At 38.3% G+C, this 20,079-nt stretch overlaps 1 protein-coding gene across 12 annotated transcripts in view; it reads left to right on the forward strand.

The window, feature by feature from the left end:
- The first annotated feature begins 3,379 nt into the window (after positions 1-3,379).
- LOC126236305 (tetratricopeptide repeat protein 7B-like) overlaps positions 3,380-20,079 on the forward strand; it is a 35,449-nt gene continuing 18,749 nt past the window's right edge. For 2 of the 12 annotated variants that reach the window (XM_049945508.1, XM_049945507.1), the window contains exons 1-2: positions 3,563-3,837; positions 8,659-8,765. The gene's annotated coding sequence lies outside the window, so the exon portion shown is untranslated. The other 10 variants (XM_049945511.1, XM_049945509.1, XM_049945514.1 and 7 more) reach the window with 8 other exon arrangements.

Below are 20,079 nucleotides of genomic sequence, written 5' to 3' on the forward strand. Positions count from 1 at the left end.
ATAACCGTATGAGTGGGGTATTTATTTGTTACAAGACTCAAATTTTCTCTGAACTGTTCCACAAATATATCATCGGAGTCTGGGGATCGGTAGAAGGAGCCAATAATTAACTTAGTTTGGCTGTTAAGTATAACCTCCACCCATACCAATTCGCACGGAGTATCTACTTCGACTTCACTACAAGATAAACCACTACTGACAGACACAAACACTCCACCAACAATTCTCCCTAATCTATCTTTCCTGAACACCGTCTGAGCCTTCTTAAAAATTTCTGCAGAACTTATTTCGGGATTTAGCCAGCTTTCTGTACCTATAACGATTTCAGCTTCTGTGCTTTCTATTAGCGCTTGAAGGTCAGGAATATACGAAACATGGATATTAATGTTGTGTGCACAGTCTGTAAATGTAAGAAATTGCAAAAGTAAATGAATCCCTTGAGTATATGGAAAAAATGTTTCTAAATATCATTATATAAATCATTTACAGAGAATTGCAAAACAATATTATTGATGAATAATGATGAAAAAAAAGAAACTGATTCAAATTCGAAAAAAAGTTGAAGTTTGTCAAGAGATATACATTTAGATTGTTTCTATGTTAATCCATCACATAGGGACAAACGTAATAAAAATGTATATAGAGGCACTTTGGTTATGTGAAAGATAAGAAAAGAGAATTATCTCATACTTAATATTGGAATATCTATTAAATAAGTGTGCTGACTAGTTGAAATTTTGAAAGTTATTTTTTAAAATCTGATGAATTTTATTTTTTGTACATGGAAAGGAAAAATGAAGAAAGTTACAGTTGTTCAACTTCGTGATTATTGTAAAAGAAATATTTTATGGGATATAGTGAATTAAGTAAAGCTGATATGGTTACGTTTATTAGTAGAAATCATGCAATTTGAGGCAGACATGTTTGGAAGCAATTACCTTATTATAAATTTGGAGGCATTGATGCAAATTTTTCAAAACAATTAAACTAAACCATTGAAAGAACTATTTCCATTTTCTAGTGATGTGTTTAAAAAACAAGAAACTTTCATCAAATTTTGAAAAAGGGTAAAATGAAAAGTATTAAAAAGTTTTTCTCCGATGAGTTACTCAACCTTGTAATCATAAGTTGTCTATACAACCATATGATTAAATGGGGTCTTAAAAAATTAGATGAGACACAATTACCATTAAAGGTAGAATTTTACAGTAAACTGAATGGCTGAAATAAGTGATGAAGATTACAAACATGCAAATTTAGTTTGGGAAACAGTTAATATAAAAAATTTTGACGAATATCATGATCTGTATATTAAAACTGATGTTTTACTATCGGATGATGTGTTTGAAAAATTTAGAAAATCTTGTACTAAATTATGTAATCTTGAACTATCTGGGTAGTTTACAGAACGTGGTTTATCTTGGCATTCAATGTTGTAAATGACTAAACAACTCTTTGATTTCTTACATGATTGTGATGTGATTGTAATGGTTGGATGGGAATAGGAGGAGGTATATCACAGTGTTGTAAAATGTACATTAAAGGAACAGATAAATATATGGAAGATTATGATGTTAAAACGGTATGAAATTATTTAGCATATATAGATATGAATAATTTGTATGGTTGTCATATGAGTCAATAATCACCATATGGTGGATTTGAAAAGTGAACCAAGTAATTTTGATTGTACTAATGTAAGTGAGATATCAGATACTGTTGAAATTCTATATATTTTTAAAGTAGGTTAAAAATATCCAAAAGATCTATATGATTTGAATAAAGACCATTACCTCCTAGAAATTTCCACCAGTAACTAAAGTATGAAAATTCTTGTCTACTCTGAATGACAAAGGTGATAATGTAGTTCAATATAGAAATCTTAAACAGTGTCTGTGTCTTGAAATGAAAATAACAAAAATACAAAGAATCTGAAAATTAAATCATTCAGATTGATTGAAGAAATGTATAGATTTAAATACAGATGCCAGAACTAAAGCCAAAAATGATTTTGGAAGAGGTTTCTATAAATCAGTGAATAATTCACTGTTGAGAAAAAGGAAGGAAAACATAAGAAACAGAGGAGATGGAAAATTAGTGTCAGATGGAGATAAGTGAGATAAACTTACAGCTAGACCAAACTCTAGTGAGAACTATAGTTAATGAAAATCTTACTGCTATTCAAATGAATAAAACAAAAATTGTAATCAATAAACCAATCTAGGTTGGTATGAGTATACTTGATTTATCTAAAGAACTAATGTATGATGGTCACTGTAGCCAAATGATATCGAAATACAGAAAAAAATATTGAGTTATGTTATTTAGATGAGCCCTAATCTTTCTTCTCTTATCTTTGTGGTCTTTCCGCGAAATGTAAGTTGGCGGCAGTAAAATTGTACTGCAGTCGGCCTCAAATGCTCGTTGTCTAAATTTCCTCAGTAGCGATTCACGAAAAGAACGCCTCCTTTCCTCTAGAGACTCCCACCCGAGTTCCTGAAGCATTTCTGTAACACTCGCGTGATGATCAAACCTACCAGTAACAAATCTAGCAGCCCGCCTCTGAATTGCTTCTATGTCCTTCCTCAATCCGACCTGATAGGGATCCCAAACGCTAGACCAGTACTCAAGAATAGGTCGTATTAGTGTTTTATAAGCGGTCTCCTTTTTAGATGAACCACATCTTCCCAAAATTATACCAATGATCCGAAGACGGCTATCCGCCTTCCCCACAACTGCCATTACATGCTTCTCCCACATCATATCGCTCTGCAATGTTACACACAAATATTTAATCGACGTGACTGTGTCAAGCGCTACACTACTAATGGAGTATTCAGACATTACTGGATTCTTTTTCCTATTCGTCTGCATTAATTTACATTTACATTTACTATGTCCATTCTTCGTTGTAACTGTTCACTTTCATGAAGGTTAAGTCCAACAATAATATCTCCAAAAATTAAAGTTCATTGACTCGTCGGAATATCACTTCAGTTAAGTTCTCAAGTCAGAATAAATAAGCTAAATTCAGGTCCTGGTATCATATTGTTGAGATGTCTTTAAAACACGAATACAAAGTTTCTCAGTACTTCTGAAGGTCGTCTACTTGTAGCAGCGATGTAATAACATGCCAAATCGCTAAGCGCAATACGGGCTAAAATGCGCTGTGCCAAATACACGTGATTCGAGCTGCAACAGACAGAACTCTCGTTCTACGTATCCGATTGCTCACTCCATGGATGTTTATGGTACAACCAAGCGTTTTATTGGCACGAGACACTGTCCTGTTGACAGTTGTTCTGTCAATGGTAATTTTCAGCTACCAGAGATATACAAAACCTGTCAATGTTAAATAAATTGAAATATCTGTACTCAGATAATCTTTGAATAGCGGAAAGTGACAGTTGTATCATGCATTTTGTTGTGTTTGGATTTGACGAGTGTTGTTTGCAAATAATTAGTGAAAATGGCGTAGCAAAATATCATGACTGAAAATTATTGGTTTGCAGGTGATTACATTGCTTCATGGGAAACGGAAGTAAACTCTTTGTGAGATTAACACTTTCCCGCCGGCATCGCCACAGATGTCATCATAATTATTTATAGTTGTTGATTGTAGATGGTGGCTGATTTTGCTATAGAAATGAACAGCATGTTGTTTGGTTTATGATCTTCAGTTCGTAATTGTTTGAACGTTTTCAAGAATGCTATATTACGAAGAAGCTTTTGTTTCGTTGATTAGAATGAGCAGGATGAATGAATATGTTCGGCGAGCATACAGTTTTAAAGTAATGTGATAATAAGCAGTTGACTAATGAGCATCGGACAGCGTTAGTAAGTTTTTACGTTTATGACATAGTAATAAACCTGTGGAAATCGGATACTCTGTTGTCTGACTTTAAAATATATGTCATTTCCCTTTACAGTAGAACACGAATATAGGAGAACAACTTGAAAATGAGCCTCATTAATTATTGTGTAGATGTCATGAAGGTTGGTGCTTTAGTAGGCACGGCCTCCAACATTCGAAATGACGTAACCAACCAACTGCAAATACTTTTGGAGTAGAGAACCAGCAGGACACATAAGTCATTCTGCTGCCGACTTCGTATTTGAATCACAGACCTTTGAATTTGAATGCTGATACTTACCTATCAAACCACACTCGGCATAGGTTAATGAACTCTTGAATATATCGTGACTAATCTAAATTGTGTCACACTTTGATCCGAACCTAGGTTCCCTGCTTTTGTTGCATAGAGGGCGTAGTGTTGATAACTGGTTTTCGTTGATATTTTTTGTTTGATATAGTGCACACCAGGAGCCAGCAGTGTTATACTTGGTGCTGTATAGATGACGTCTTCGTTTATTTCATTTGTACCTTTGAATTGTAGCTGGCGTTCGTTCATTTAATTCACAAGAAGTCGTTTATTTTGTATGACTGGTTATTCGATTATGATGTTAACTAGGCCTGTAGAGGGCTAGTGGAGGTGGCAAGTGTACAGAAGATCGTGGTTTGTCATTCACCGTTGATCAATGACATTACCATTCGCACTTTTTTTAAAGTGCAAGTTGTGTTTACATCATAAGCTGCAGCATAACCTTTGGTCTAGGGATGTGGAAATGTGATACTTATGATTTGATGAAGCTAACAAATGTGTTGTGACTAAAAACCTACTATTTTTACGTATGTAGTGGTGACCAACAGATCTGTAGCTTGTAGATTGTATGGTGCAGTTTGGTTGTAACTTATCAAAGTCAATGAATTTGTTATGTTTATTTATTTATTTATTTATTATTTTTTTTACAAATTTTGCACATTCTGTAGTTAATTTACTACTCTTGTACCCAAATATTCTGTAGCATAACCTGAGATCTGGGTTAGATTGTAAGGCAACAGTTTGGTTGTAATCTGTCAAAGTTAATGAATATTTCATGAATATCTTTGTTTTATGCATGTACATTTTTCTCATTTCATACTTACATTTACAACCCTGATGAAGACTGTTACCTACAAAGTGTTTGAAGGTCTTAACAACAAGAATCAATATGAAACTGTGAGCTAGAGTCCATGACGATTGGCCACATAGGTAGAGAAAAGGTCAGGTTGAGAAAAGGACTCCCAAAGTCTATGTGAAATTGGTGTCACTGAGCAGCAAGAATGACAAAACATTTGGAAGTGATTCCAGCTGGGGGTTTTACCTGGAACATGGACACACAAGCTCTTCAATGTCTTTGATGAATAGCTTACCAATAAGCTGGTGGCGAACCAAGGTGTTTGTCCAAATGAAGCCCTAATGACACATGAAGCAGGGCGAGAACCCTTATGGGGAGTAAGGGTGGGATCAACACTGTGGGTGACTCATTCTCATAAGCAAGTAGGTTTGAAAGAAACGTAGCATGAAATTGTTGGGCCCGATGATGCACGCAAGTTGTCCAACCAGCATGACTTCATCCACTTAAAAGCATGGTGCAACATGAGGTCATTTCACAGTTCTGTCACAGTGGTGGACGCCATGGTTGGAAAATTAATTAGAACGAAAAGTGCTTATGCATCATTGTGGAGGCACATGATCTCATGTTTGTCAAATTCTGCATCAGGATCAGCCAGGAAGAAGCGTCCACATTCATATGCTGGCTTGTTGATTTGTATGTAATGGAGTATTGGTACGCAGGGTTCACTGCTGTATGCATTATACTGTGTTGCCAAGAAACAATGAGCAATGACCAAATAAAGCGAACAAAGCCTTGTTATTAGTCTTTAGCTGGAATTTCATGCCATAGAAGTACATGTGAAATTTGTACAGTGCATGGATGATTGCAAAGGCCTCATTCTTGATCTGGTTGTAGTTTTGTTGAGCCTTAGTAAACATTTTGGAACTGAAAGGTATTGGGTGTTCTGATTCTGCTTCCTAGTGTGAAAGGCTGTAGCCAATACCATGCTGGGAACCATCTGTGACAAGAATCAAGTGTTCGCTGGAACAGTAGGGCATCCAACAAGTCGCCTTTTGCAGGGTTTGTTTAAGAGTGTGGACTGGATTGTCACTTGTGGATGACCAAATGACATTGGTCCCCTTCTTTTGGAGGGTGTTAAGGTGTTGCGCAATCTGTGAAAGACTGTAGTTCTTTAAAGTTCCAATGTGGGGACTTGTTGTCAGTGGCCTATACGTTATGTTTGGTAGCAAGTATCCCATTTTCTTCGTATTGAAACCCAGGTTCTTGCCTGAATATTGGAAAAAAATAAAATAAAATAAAAAATAAAAAGACACTTTTAGTGATAGCAATTCAGGGGCCAGCTTTCTGTAAGGCAGAAAAAGTGAGTGTAGGTTTTTGAGATGCTCATGGTTGCTAAAACCTGTGTCTAGAAATGCTGAAAGGGAGCCGCTGCTATTGATAGAGGGAGCCTGTTCAATTTTGAGTAGAGGCCTTGGATGTGTGGAATTAAGCTGTTCACCACAACTTGGGAATTGTCTTAAAGTCTTCACACAGTTAGTAAGCTGTTCAGTTTGTGTACAACTAATGAAGGGAACTCCCATGAACTAGAAAGGTAGCTGTCATCACTTAAGGTTGTTGGAGACTACTTAATTTGTTTTTAATGTCCTCATACAGAATAAGAGGTAAATGACCTGAAGATTTGCAAACCCAACTCGATTTATTTATTAGAGTTTATAAGCGAAGCTAAAGCCTCTGTACCATCTTGAAATGCTATCAGTTTCTGGAAAATTTTCAGTTCAGTTAGCAACTTACTTTTGATGGTTGTCTTGGTTGTCTCAGGTTTTAAAATGGTTCTGGTTTTATTTACTGCATCATGCTCCTTGTCACTTGCAGTTATTCTACAGAGGAAAGAAGAATCAAATGCTACTTGTATGGTCTATTTCCAACACCGAAACCACTGTTCATCACACATGGGACATTGGTTTTGAGAGTGATGTTCATCACACATGGGCATTGGTGGTGAGGGTGACACTCAAAAGAATCTGGGTTGAGCAGCAACTACCATTTGCAGTAGGGTAATATAGGAAGAGAGCTAGAATTGGAAGAGTATGACACTGACTTGGAATCATATCACTGGAAGATCGGTTGTGTATGCTGCCATGAGTTTCGTTGGGAACAGTATTATTGACTGGTAACAACACATACTTCTGGCTACACTCTTGTGAGTGAACTGCTTGTTTGTCAGTCTCTGCTGAATTTAAAGAGGAAACTGCAGAATGTTTTTGCCAAAAATGTTCATTTCTCCGTGTAAATTCAAAAACTTGTAATGCTGAGGACTTCTAAAGAAGGCTCAGAACTTTTTAAAACCTGCATGCTAACCTATATTGAATAATGTTACTCAGTGCTGAATGAGAGTGTCTGTGTAAGATTTTTTTACATGTCTCATGTGTACTTACAAAGTTACACTTCCGACTTGGGCCTTTTAGTTCTGTGATCCATTCCTGGTACAATTTGGAAAGTGATCTCTGACACTGAAAAAATTGAAGCCTGGTAAATACTGTATGGGCCTTGCAACTATAGTAAGCTGACAAAAGTTCACACATTCTAGAAAATGATAATCTGTCCCTATTGTCTAATGGATGGAGCTGAAGAGCTAAATACAAAATGTTTTGAATTTCTGAATCATTAACTTTAGATGCTGTGAGTTAGTGGTGTAGCCTTCAGATGTATACATCCAATTATCCTTACATCTTGGAAAAATGGGAATGAAAACACAGCCATCTCTACTGAGTTCGATGCTAGACATGCTGTTACCTGTTGCTGTATCAAAGCAGTGAGTTGCTGTTGTTATTGTTGTTCTGCCTGCAGTTTCATCTGTTGTTGATCATTTCTCCTGAGGCCGCTGATAACCTCGCTGTAGAGCACCCATAAGCTCAACCTTCTCCAGAGGTTTGTTGAATGCTGGGAACCCAGGATCCATCATACGACACCCTGTATGTGTAGAACCTTATTGCCGCTGTTGGAATGGTGCTTCTTCTGTTCCCTTTATTTGAACACGACCACTAGTTACAAGTTCTGTACAGGTTGAGGGTTTGGCACACAACAGAAACTTCTGGCTTGCTGTGTTTATGCAAAGAATGATCACAGAAAAACTGCAAGCCTGTGAATAAAGCCAAGGTTCATCAGACTGCCATGAGAAATCCAGCCAGAGTCAAACATGAATATAGTCCAAGCTGACAGCATAGGTTGTCAACAGCAGGGTAGCCGGCATATATGGTAGAAGCATGTAGACTGAATACAAGTCCATGATGTGGAGGAGGAGGAGGAGGGCATGTCTCCGACTCATCGTGATGTGCTCACTGCTGGCTGTGCATGTGTGGCACTGTCAGCTGTGGGAACAAGTAAGTAGTCTAGCTGTGTGAGTTGCTGGCTACAGCAAGTTCCAGAGTTGCATCTTCAACAAACCTTCCTGAGTTTCAAAAGCACCAGGGATCTCCTTATACCTTCCGACAACCAGGTGTGCTTGTTATGCCATGCACACAAATTTGTAACTGCCCAATACATCATCAATGCTTCCTCCTTTTTGTTTGCTCTTATTCATATATCTTAATATTGAGTGATATGCATTATGTAATAACCAGATGTTGCCATGAATTATATGTCCTCATGATTACTACTTCCATTTTGCACAACAATGTACATCACTTGTTAATCTTTCAGGTATTTCACGACCTGTTGACTGCTAAAGATGATATCTGGCATATTTGGAGCATATATGGGGAACAAGCATCTGTAAGATTTAAAAAGATAGTTATGATAGTTGAGACGTAAGTGATCTAGCAGCTGCTAATATTAGTTACATATGCACAGTTCACAGCCACTTGTGGGAACAGTGACCTTTGGTTATTTAGTCACAACATACACTAATTAAAACAACATAGCAGTTTGGTAAATGGATTACATTACTTTTCTTTTGGTTATGTGTCTGCCTTTGCACTGCTTAACTTATTTTCTGTGCAGTGAATAGTTTCCCAATATCAATGCTTATGTACAGGAAAGTAACAAGTTTATAATTTTACAGTATTCATTTTGTGACATACTGGAAGACACACTTATTTATAATTCAGCAGGGAAGAAAGAAGAGAAGGAACACCGGTCTTAAACTTAGGTTGCGGATACATCACATTTCATGACCTGAGTGGCAAATAGTGCACTAACTAACAACAGAGAGAAAATTGTGCAACTTTTCAAAGATTCGTTTAAATGTCTGTGCAATTCAAGAGGCGAATCAGTAACACACATAAATTAATAATGAAAATAATAACGTTCTGGAAGTAATGTCAGATAAGCTGTAAAAAGCTGTTCAAGGCATGAAGAAAAGGAAGACATCTGGAGAAGATGGTGTTTCAGTAGAAATAATTAAAGCTGAAAGCAAAGTAATTCAATAGTAAAGAACACAGTTATGTTCATAATAAATATGGAATAATATAAATCCACAAAACTGGAACAGTGCTGTAATTATTCTGCTTCGTAAGAAATGAGGTAACAAACTGAAATGGAAGACATAAATATGACTGTAATGAAAATGATATGAAGGTGGATGGGACAAGAAGTCAGGCAGCTGAACTGGACCAAGTTCATTGTTGGATTCCACTAGATAAGCCAAGGCAGATACACAAAAGTAATGGTGCAGTTTGAGGCTGAGGCTTTTACCCAGTGGTGGATGCCAGATGACTGATGATTATGATGAGGATGATGGATATTAGCAACTCTGCTTGTAGTTAATAGTGCCATTTACACAGTTTAATGAATTGGAAATCTGAACATTCCAGAGTTTTCTGTTCAGAAATGCTCTCTTTAAAAACTATTTTGTTGTGGAAGCTAGCTAGGAACAATGATGATGTAGCAACACACAGACATTAACAATTTTTATTATTTTATATGTGCAATATGAGTATTATAAGATGATGTAATTTCTGCATTTTAGTGAAGTATACACTGTGATGTTTCAAGTTAATACTGTGTGCTAGAACATAAATCAAACCTAGATACCCGTGTTTTGCAGATAGTGTGCTACCAGCTGAGCCACCTAGGCATGCCTCATAATCTGACTCAGATTCTATTAGTTCTTCATACCTTTCAAACTCTAGAGGCCATCCCACAAAGCTGTATGAGGCTAGCACCAGTACCCTCTAGAGCAAGGATATAGAGGAGAAGTCAACCACAGCTTTACTGAGGTACCATATTTTTGTCCTTACCACATGCTGTGATGGACCATTCTGGCAAGTTAAAGATCTGTGCCAGACTAGGATATAACACTGATGCCTGTTGTTTTGAGAAAACACCACATCAGTCCAAAAGTTTCAAGACTGGATTAACGTTGTTTTTAAAGCTTCGGGCTTTCTACATAGTATCCCCACCCCCACCCTACTTGAGTATAATGCACAGAACATTCATACAATCGTGAAACTGTCAGAGAAGACCTTATCTGGGGCAATGTTCAACTAGTACATCACAAGGCTTTTATATTGGTTATGTCATCAAAGTGTTGACCAGTGTTGTAAATTTCTGCAGTTTGTCATTTTGCAGTAGATTCTTACTGATAACACCAAGTTTTATTACCAGTAATGATTGTTTTTTCCCAGAAAACAATCACCTGTGTTTTTTATTTCAATCAAGTTGCGGCAGGAGTACACACGTTGTTGTTGTTCAGGAGTCAAGATGTGCAGGACAAACTTTGCACATGTTTCTCTTCTTTAAAACAATCTGGAGAATGTCTTGATTTAGAAAAGTTGCTCTGTTATGATTTGTGACACAACATCATTGACATAATGATGGCTGCACATCCACTATTAACACTAACTGCTCACAACTGACTGTTTGAATGCACATCTTTTGTTTCTGGTTGGTAGTTCAAGCTGCCACCCTAGTTACTGCATTGGCATTGCTTCTATTCCAGGGAAAAATCAGTGTCAGAACTTTTTGGATGGCCGATGTACACTACCAAGTACTACACATGAGTAGGCATTACAGAATTATAGATTACCTTATGGTGATGTGCATTTCATCATTCATGTATTTACACTATGATCCATGGAGAGCCTGTAATTTCCGAAGACATAATGGACAATGTCCCTCCAGAGCCTTCTGTGTAACTTGTAATTCCCTAGTTATTTCTACAACATACTAGTAACTATCACTAACTAGTCACTTTCTTTTTACTGAGCGAGGTACTGCAGTGGTTCGCACACTGGACTGTCATTCTGGAGGACAACGGTTCAGACCCACGTCTCGCCATCCTGATTTAGGTTTTCTGTGATTTCCCTAAATACCTGTGGCAACGTCAAGACTGAAATTAACTCTACATCCACGGAAAAAAATCGATCCATTCAATATGACACTTTGTGCAGTTCCATTTGTGCCAAGTTTATTCTCCAGGCTTATTATGTGTTTGTAGACTGGCATGCGATAGCGACGTTGACGATAGACACGTCGACAAGGCATAGTGCTTCAATGCTGTTGCAGATATAGCTCACAGCGGAATGATTCCGCTGGCGTGCGTTGGCCGCTTTTATACTGAGCACATGACCTGGATGGTTCCTTTGAAAGGGTACGGCCAACTTCCCACCCTTGCATAATCAGATGAGACTGATGACCTTGCTGTTTGGCCCCCTCCCCCAATTCAACCAACCAGCCAATCACCTTTTCTTTACAGGTCGTCTTTGCCTTTGCTCGTCCATTCTTTTCACTGCTTATTTGTTCATGTTTCTGACTTCCATTTGTCATGATGATTAGTAAGTATTCTGTTTCTTCTGCAGTATGTTGATCTCTATCTGTGGATTTATTTTGACTAAATCTATTTTAATTATGTCTCTTTCAGTTCACAAGACTTTGAAACCCATTTGCAAGCCAGCATTTAAAAGAATTGTCACAATTTATCACTTAACATAGGCAGTAGCTTAAAACTGCGTGCCAGGCTACGGTAAATGTTCATCTACATTTGTTTTTAATCCCCCACACGATTCATGATATAGGGTATTTTGTACTAGTAATAGCTATTCTCTGGCCTGTTACATTTGCGTACGGAGCTGTGGAAAAGTGACTGTCCGTAGCATATTCTCTATTAAAGAGAGGAAAAAGAAGGTCATGCCATATTTTTCCATTGTCCACATCTCAAATCCAAATATGGTTACTAGTAATATAAGCATCTCTGTATTTACTGAAGTGCGATTTTCAGAATTTTTGATATGTTCCCAATTAACTGTATCACATTTGTATCTCATCCTGCTCATTGTTGTATTTGCACTTGATTACTCATGTTGAATCTGATATTTGTTGCTGTTGCCAGATGCTCCATATAATGTTACATTATTGCTTTAATTTAAGAGGAGACATGTTGTATCCACACAGTCTGAACTACATGGATTTTGATTGTGTTTGTGTTGTCTTTCTGAGATGAGCAGGCAGAAGCATATCTGCATTTAGCTAAACAGGGACAGGAAACTCCCTAAAATTATGTAGTTGTGAGACCAGTAATTATTAAATTATCAGTTTCTCCATTTTTGGAGGGTGTTTAGTTCACAACTGTATGTTCAATTAAAGAAAAACCTCTCCAGTTTCTAGTAAGAACTCTATAAAGTCCACAACAAGTTTTGGCCTTTACATCTATCCTTTTCAACTGGATCTGATACAGCCATTAATAATACATAATATGATGGATATATAAATATTGTACATAATAGGAGGTGAAAACCAAAGCTTAGATAGAAGAATTTAAAGATCTTTTTGATACTGTATTCTTTTTTTAAAAAAAAAAAGAATTATGTATTTCTTGTATCATGTTTAAAAATCCTTTCAGTTTTTCCGATGTAGCTTAGCCTTATGATCAAAGCAGTAAATTTTTAATAAATCTTCCATTGCTTCTTGCAAAACAGTGTAATAATAAGTGAAAAGCACAATTTTCTACAGGATTAATTTATTTAGTTAACCAGTTTTTGGTTTACAAGACCTTCATCAGACTTTAACTCAATCTCATCATCAAATAAGTTACAGTATTTGTAAGTAATATTGGAAAGGATGTTACTAATCTAGACCGAGGCATGAACCCATAGTAAATGTCATCTTTGACAGTAAATGTCATTTTTGACAGTACAGTGATAATGTTATTGAAAAGTTGAACAGCAAATAAATATAAAGTAACCAAAATAGAAAAAAACATAAACACTTAACTAAAAAACAGCACCAGTATAACAATTTAAATTAAATTAACATTCCAAATAAAATGAAAGTGGTACCTGACAAGTGGTATTACATATGAAAATTGATTCATAAACAGAGTATAAGATAGAATTGACAATTGTAGCAACTGAATCTATAGAGTACTTAGGCATTCACTGTAAAATAAATAAATATGGGAAAATGGAGGAATAGAAAGGAACAGACAGTGTGGGAAGCATTTGGAAAACTTTGAGGATTAAGTGAAGTTTAGGAGAGGAAGCGAGCTGTGCTTGGTCTAATATTAAATCTGGAGCGTGGGCCAGATGTTTGCTGATTTCGAGGATTCCCAACAGGTTGCATTTTGGCCTTTGTTTGCTAAGTGGCATGGGACTGGAGCTGGTAGCTGTGGCCCTCACTCATTACATGCTCAACAAATGTGGAGTCATTATTCTACAACCTCCAGCTGGGTTCATGTTCAGCCACCCTTGTAGCTGTGTGTGTGCCCGATTGACCAACATAGAACTGATCACAATCAGGAGAAGTAATTTTGTATACCTCACTGTTGCCTAGTAATTGGGTCTTATCTTTTCTGTTGAAAATGTGCTGTGCTGTTATGTTCCTCGTGTAGTGTAGTTGCAGGATTTCAGTGTTTTTGCTCTCTGTGGTATATGTCCTAGGTATGGTATTGTACATCACTTCCTACAGACAGTAGGAGGAGGAGCAGAGGGAAGCATAGAGGATGGGTACAATTTTCAGTTTTTGTTTCCTATGAAAGATGTGGACAATTTTATTTTGTTGGAATTGGTAATTTAATTTAATCTGATCTGTTATTTTGGCATTGTCTTTGTGTTTAGTGTTGATGTTTTCCCTTGTTTGCTCTCTCTGTATTTATATACTGTTCAAATTTTTACTTCTGTAATTGCATTACTGCTGTATTGTCAAATATTTGACATTTATGGTATGTTTGTGCCTCAGTCTAGATGAGTAAAATCTTTTTCAGCTTTGTTTTATAACAATAGTCAGTAAAAGCCTAATGATGGCCTTGTAAGGTAAAAACCAGCTAACTAAATAAATTAATCTTGTAGACCATACACAGTATTGTGCAAGTAAATTTTGTATGTGCCACTGTACAAACTCATAATCCTTCATACAATGAAGAACCGATATTTTATGGGCATATGCAAAAAAAAGAAAAGAAATTTACACCCACCAGAAAAAAATCCAAGGAGAAGATGCTCAATGAGCAGCGCACACGAAGCAAAAGCAGCTTTTTTGACATCTGCCACCCTGTTATTGACAACTTCCTGTAAAGCTACTCCATGAATTTGTAGCTGTATCTAGATTTATAAAAATGCATTTGAGTCATTTCATGTCAAAACTACACAGAAAAGTACAATTTTCAAACTGGCCATCTTAGTTTTTATCAAATTTGGTGTGTTCATTGCACATGATGAATGAAAAATGCCAATTTACAGAATTGTAACATAGGTGCGACAAAACTAATGGCCACCAGAAGATCTGAAAAGTGCAGAAAATTCGACAAACACTGCACACAAAAATATCTGTAACTTCTGTTATAATGGTGATAGCACTGTGATACAGGTAATTTGGAGATCGCTGGGAAAAAGCCTTCAAGTTATGTGCAGTTGGCCATATTCAAACAAATTACACAATTAAGGTCAGTGATCTTGACCTTTGACCTACGACCTTCTATTTCAAAATGTGTAAACTTCAAAGGTTAAAAAATATATTTGCTTCTTCATTTTACACTAAGCAGAATATTAAATTATCAAGTTGAAAATCAAACAATGGAAAATCCAGGTTGGAATGTAACAATATTATGAAAAGGAAAGTTGCTACTCACCATGTAGTGGAGATGCTGAGTTGTAAAAAGACTCTTACAATTAAAGCTTTCTGCTGTTAAGGCCTTCGATAACAATGGACACACACACACACACACACACACACACAACTCTGTGTGTGTGTGTTTGAAATGTGAACAAGCAATTTGCAAGCATTTTCATTTTGAACAATCACAGGTAAGTGTGCCAAGTGAACAGGTCAATAACAAGCATCATTATGTACACCAAGAACATGGCAATGGCACACAAATATTATTAAGTTCTGTTACCTGAGAGTAAATGGGAAAATAGGAGATAATGTGAGTGAAATGTTTGCTTTCATAGCTTGAATGGAAATGTGGATGCCAACTGTACAGAGGAAGAGCTTGAATGGAAATGTGGATGCCAACTGTACAGAGGAAGCCTTAGCAAAAGTTGTGTGTTGTGACCGGACAAATCCGCCAGATGAAGATGGAGTTTGAGAGGATCACATGTTGCTGTAATCCCTTCAGGGTAGATGGACACAACAGATACAAGAAATGTCTATGTAAAGTGCAAAAGTGGATGGTTGATACGATCAGTGGCATAATGACAGATCACAAAATATGTGATATATGTAGGAAAAATTAACTACCTGTGGCTAAATCAACTACATTGAAACAGATGTGAATCACAAAACTTCATAACTCCTCAGATGAGTCAGACACATCTGCAACCCCAAATATTGCTTTAGTTACATTAAATGACAGTTTGGTATCTCTTGGTGAGACGCTGGTGTGAAATTTGCTTGTGGCTAGGGCCTCCTGTTGGGAAGACTCATTGCCTGGGGCAAGTCTTTTTAGTTGACACCGCTTCAGTGATATGCATGTCAGTGGTGATGAAATGATGATGAAGATAACACAACAGCCAGTCCCAGAATAAAGAAAATTTCCGACCCAGCCAGGAATCAAACCCGGTCTCAGGACATGGCTTTCTGCTGAGCAGGTCGCTCAGCTATGGAGGCGGACAGTCTCAGGTGAAAAAGAAGACACAGAGAAATAAACATATACACAGAAAAAAATTTGAGAAACTATTGCTGTTTTTAAAAGTAAATGTGTACCCAGTGTGGGAGAAAATGCAGGTGGTGAAACGAATATGGAATCTGAAATTATAATCCAATTGAAAGAGAAATTCAGTTCTAGCACCACAAGCACTGAGAGGATCCTAGTATTGACATGTCTTCAAAAAGTTGGAGCATTTCAAAGGATTGAAAGTGAATTTGGAGGTTAAAACTATTTTGTGAGAAAACCAAAACAGTGCTAAAATGCTAGAAGAAGCTAACTCACAAATTGTTAAAAATGAGCTATTGACATTTTCATATGCTACTAATATATATTCATTATACCATATAGATGAATAAACATTACCCACCTTTACTCTTCCACATTACAAAAGAAAGATTTTGGAATCTCTCTGAATTGGTAAGAAACACAAAATATTTGAGTTCCATTTCTGTGTGGGTTAGCTCTGTCTTGCATTCTACTACTCAGTTTCTCAAAGAATGTGTTATCTTAGTAAACTCATCACCTGAGACATGTCCTGACTGAGCACCTTGGGAACTGCCATAGAATTCTACAACCAAGAAGGTATAAGCTGCTGTTTGCCTGGGAAGAAGGATTTTGTTTCTGTCAAGGAAAATGGTTTCAGTGTTCACAAACAAAAGTGACTGGTGTTAGAAAGTCTGAATGAGCTGTATAAATCATTCAAAGATACTCTTCCAGAACTAAAAATAGGATTATCCAAATTTTGCCAGTTATGACCCAAGAACTGTGTTCTAGCTGGTGCAGCCGATACCCATAGTGTGTGTGTTTGCAGTATCCAACAAAATGTGCAGTACATGTGGAATGGTTCTGGATTGAAAGAGTTGACATGTGATGCTGACTGTCAATGAAAGACCTTGTAATGGTATTGCTGGTACCATCAAGAGATTTGCTGCTTATGCCAGTCTGTAGTGCATCTACATCTCTCAGATAATGTCAAACAGACTGTTGTTTGAATGGTGTTCCAAGAACCTTGCAGTTTGTCACTTTCATTATACAACTAACAGTGAGTATAATGAAGCTCTCCCTCAATAGTGGTTTACACATAGTTACATTGTGTTATATCCATTGGCCATTAGAAAATCCAAGCAATAGTTTTCTCCAATTCACCAGACATCAGAAAGAACATCTAACACATACCCAACAAGACTCTTACCTCAGTGATACCACAGGATTTGTTGCACGTGTACAAAGACCTTTGGTGGCTTGGATATGTTTTGAATGTTAGTAAAGAGGTTACGATTAGCTTCCTACATCCTGTTATTCTTTCACCTTCATTTGCATACTCCCATTTGCATACTCCAAGAGACCGTACATCTTCATTGTGGACAAGAAAGACATTATTACATAGGTTGATGTGACACCACCAACAGATCAAATGTATACCCTTTCACAAAAAGATGTGCACCTAACCAGACTCTGAGGTTTCCCTTCTCCTATCCTTCCTCCACTTTGGCGTTTGTGGTTCCTCTTTTTCTTCTTTCTCCCTGTGTGCTCCTGAAGGCCAACCCTTGCGTCTGATGCTTAACAGGTGACTGGGTAACACATAATTCCCAGCCCTGGGTCGACAGGTGGGGTTAGTGCATACCCCCTGGTATAGGCCAGGCCAGGGAGGGGTGATTGCCTGAGTTGCTACCTTCTCCAATTGCCAATTGTTCCCCCTGTCAGGTGTTTGGGAGGTGAGAACAATCGCCTAAAGCTGGTGTGCCCCCTTGTGAAGAAGGCCCCCAGTTGGAAGGAGCGCACCATCGGAGATGGTGGCAATTACGGGGGATTTTCTTGCGATGAGCCAATCATATTCACAATTAACTTCTATGAAACGTAAACTGAATGAGGCTAACGATTCAAAGACCCCTCCAGCTGCACCACTGTCCCTTGTGGTTTCACGTACTGAAGATCATCAGTTCTTCACAATGGTAAATCCGTTTTTTATTCAGAAAGGTGTTGATGCAGTTACTGACCCTGTGAAATCCTGCTCTTCTTTATGGAATGGCACTTTGGTTTTGGAGACTACTCCCAATTATCAAGTACAACAATTGCTTGCTGCCTCACTTCTCCACAGCTATCCTGTTCATGTTGAGGCCCAAAGAACTTTGAATTCTTCCTGTGGTGTTATTTACACTAGGCTACTCGATGGTTTGACCGAGGCAGAAATCCAGTTGTACCTCTCTGATAAGGGTGTCATTGGCATCCATCGGGTGATGAAAAAGGCAGATTCCTCCTTAGTGCCCACACACACTCTTTTCCTCACCTTTGATAGAGTGGTGCTTCCATCCAAGATCAAAGCGGGCTGTGGAATTATCACAGTCCGATTGTGCATTCCAAACCCGATGCACTGCTACCAATGTATTCGTTTCAACCACACTAGAACCTCTTGTCGACACCTAGCCAAATGTGTAACATGTGGTAGTGATGCGCACGAGGGCAATTGTCCGCCTCCTTCTGCCCTCTTTATCAACTGCAATGGCAGCCATGCAGCCTCCTCTCAAGATTGTTCCATGTATCTTGATGAGTGGGCTGGCCAAGAGACCTGGGTAAAGGAAAAAGTACCTTACCCAGTTGCTTGCAAATTATTGGCTTGTTGCAAACTCTGCGTTCTACTGTCTGGCACCTATAGTTGTGTTCTTGCTACATCTCGCTCCATAAAGGACACGGCCATGCAGACATGCGACCTTAAATTCAGCTCTGAGGTTGTGACATCATCCATTGTCAAGGTAGCATCACCATCCCCTCGTCCAGCTGTGCAACAAGCCATCGAACTCTTGCTTCAAGGGGAGAAGCCACCAGTTACACAACCAGCGGGCCAGAAAGGACAGAAGGAGTATGCCTGAGAAGTCTTCCAACGTCCCTCCTGCCAACCAACACCTGAGTTCGCCTTTTCCTTCCTCACCTGGTTTTTTCCCTTTGTACCATTTATATCTCTCCGTCATTCAATGTCACCAGGCAGACTTCCTCCAGCTTATCGGGCAGCTGCCTCACCCATTTCTGCCACTCGGTGACTTTAATACGCATCATCCCCTTTGGGGTTCTCCCAGAACCTGTCGGAGAGGTGCCCTCTTGGCTAACCTTCTTGATCAACTTAACCTCTTCTGCCTTAACACTGGAGCACCCACATTCCTTTCCGACTCCTTGCACACCTATTCCCATTTGGACCTGTCCTTCTGCACTGCTCAGGTTGCACATTGTTTCGAGTGGTCCATTCTTTCTGACATCTTCTCGAGTGACCATTTCCAATGTGCCATCCATTTGCTGACTCCTACCCCACTTTCCCGTGTACCCAAATGGCAGCTTACTAAGGCTGAAGCTTTACTCCTCACTAGCGGCCTATGAAGAACAAGATTTTGCCAGTTGTGATCACCAGATGGAATGTCTTACAAATGTTATCCTTACTGCTGCAGAATGTTCCATTCCTTGCACTTCCTCTTTACCTCGCTATGTCCCAGTTCCTTAGTGAGGCATGCCGTAACACAGTTCGCACGCAGAGACGTGCTTTCCATGTTTTTAACTGTCATCCTGCAATGGCAAACTGCGTTCATTATAAACAGGTGCATATACAATGCTGTTGCATTCTTTGGGATAGCAAAAAAGTTAGCTGGATTTCATTCACTAGTTCTTTTAACAGTTCCACCTCTTCCTCTGTCTTCCTCTGTTGGCCAACCTCCTATGGCTCTCTGGGACCAAGATCCATTTCCCAATTTCCGGTGTGACAGTAGCAGATGATGTCATTGTGGACCCTATTGCTATCTCCAACACGTTGGGCCACCATTTCACGGAAATTTGGAGCTCTTCCCACTATCACCCTACCTTCCTCGATCGGAAACGAGTGGAGGAGTCTCAGGCGATACCCTTCTCTTCCTAGAATTGTGAGTGCTACAATGCTGCCTTTACTATGAGGAAGCTAGATCACACTCTCAGTTCATCCCGATCCTCCGCACCAGACCTAAGCCCAGTAAGGACAAGCACTTTGCGTCTAGGTACCGCCCCATCTCTCTCACCAGCTATGT

This window comes from Schistocerca nitens, chromosome 2 (assembly GCF_023898315.1).
Source record: "Schistocerca nitens isolate TAMUIC-IGC-003100 chromosome 2, iqSchNite1.1, whole genome shotgun sequence".
NCBI classification, from domain to species: domain Eukaryota; kingdom Metazoa; phylum Arthropoda; class Insecta; order Orthoptera; family Acrididae; genus Schistocerca; species Schistocerca nitens.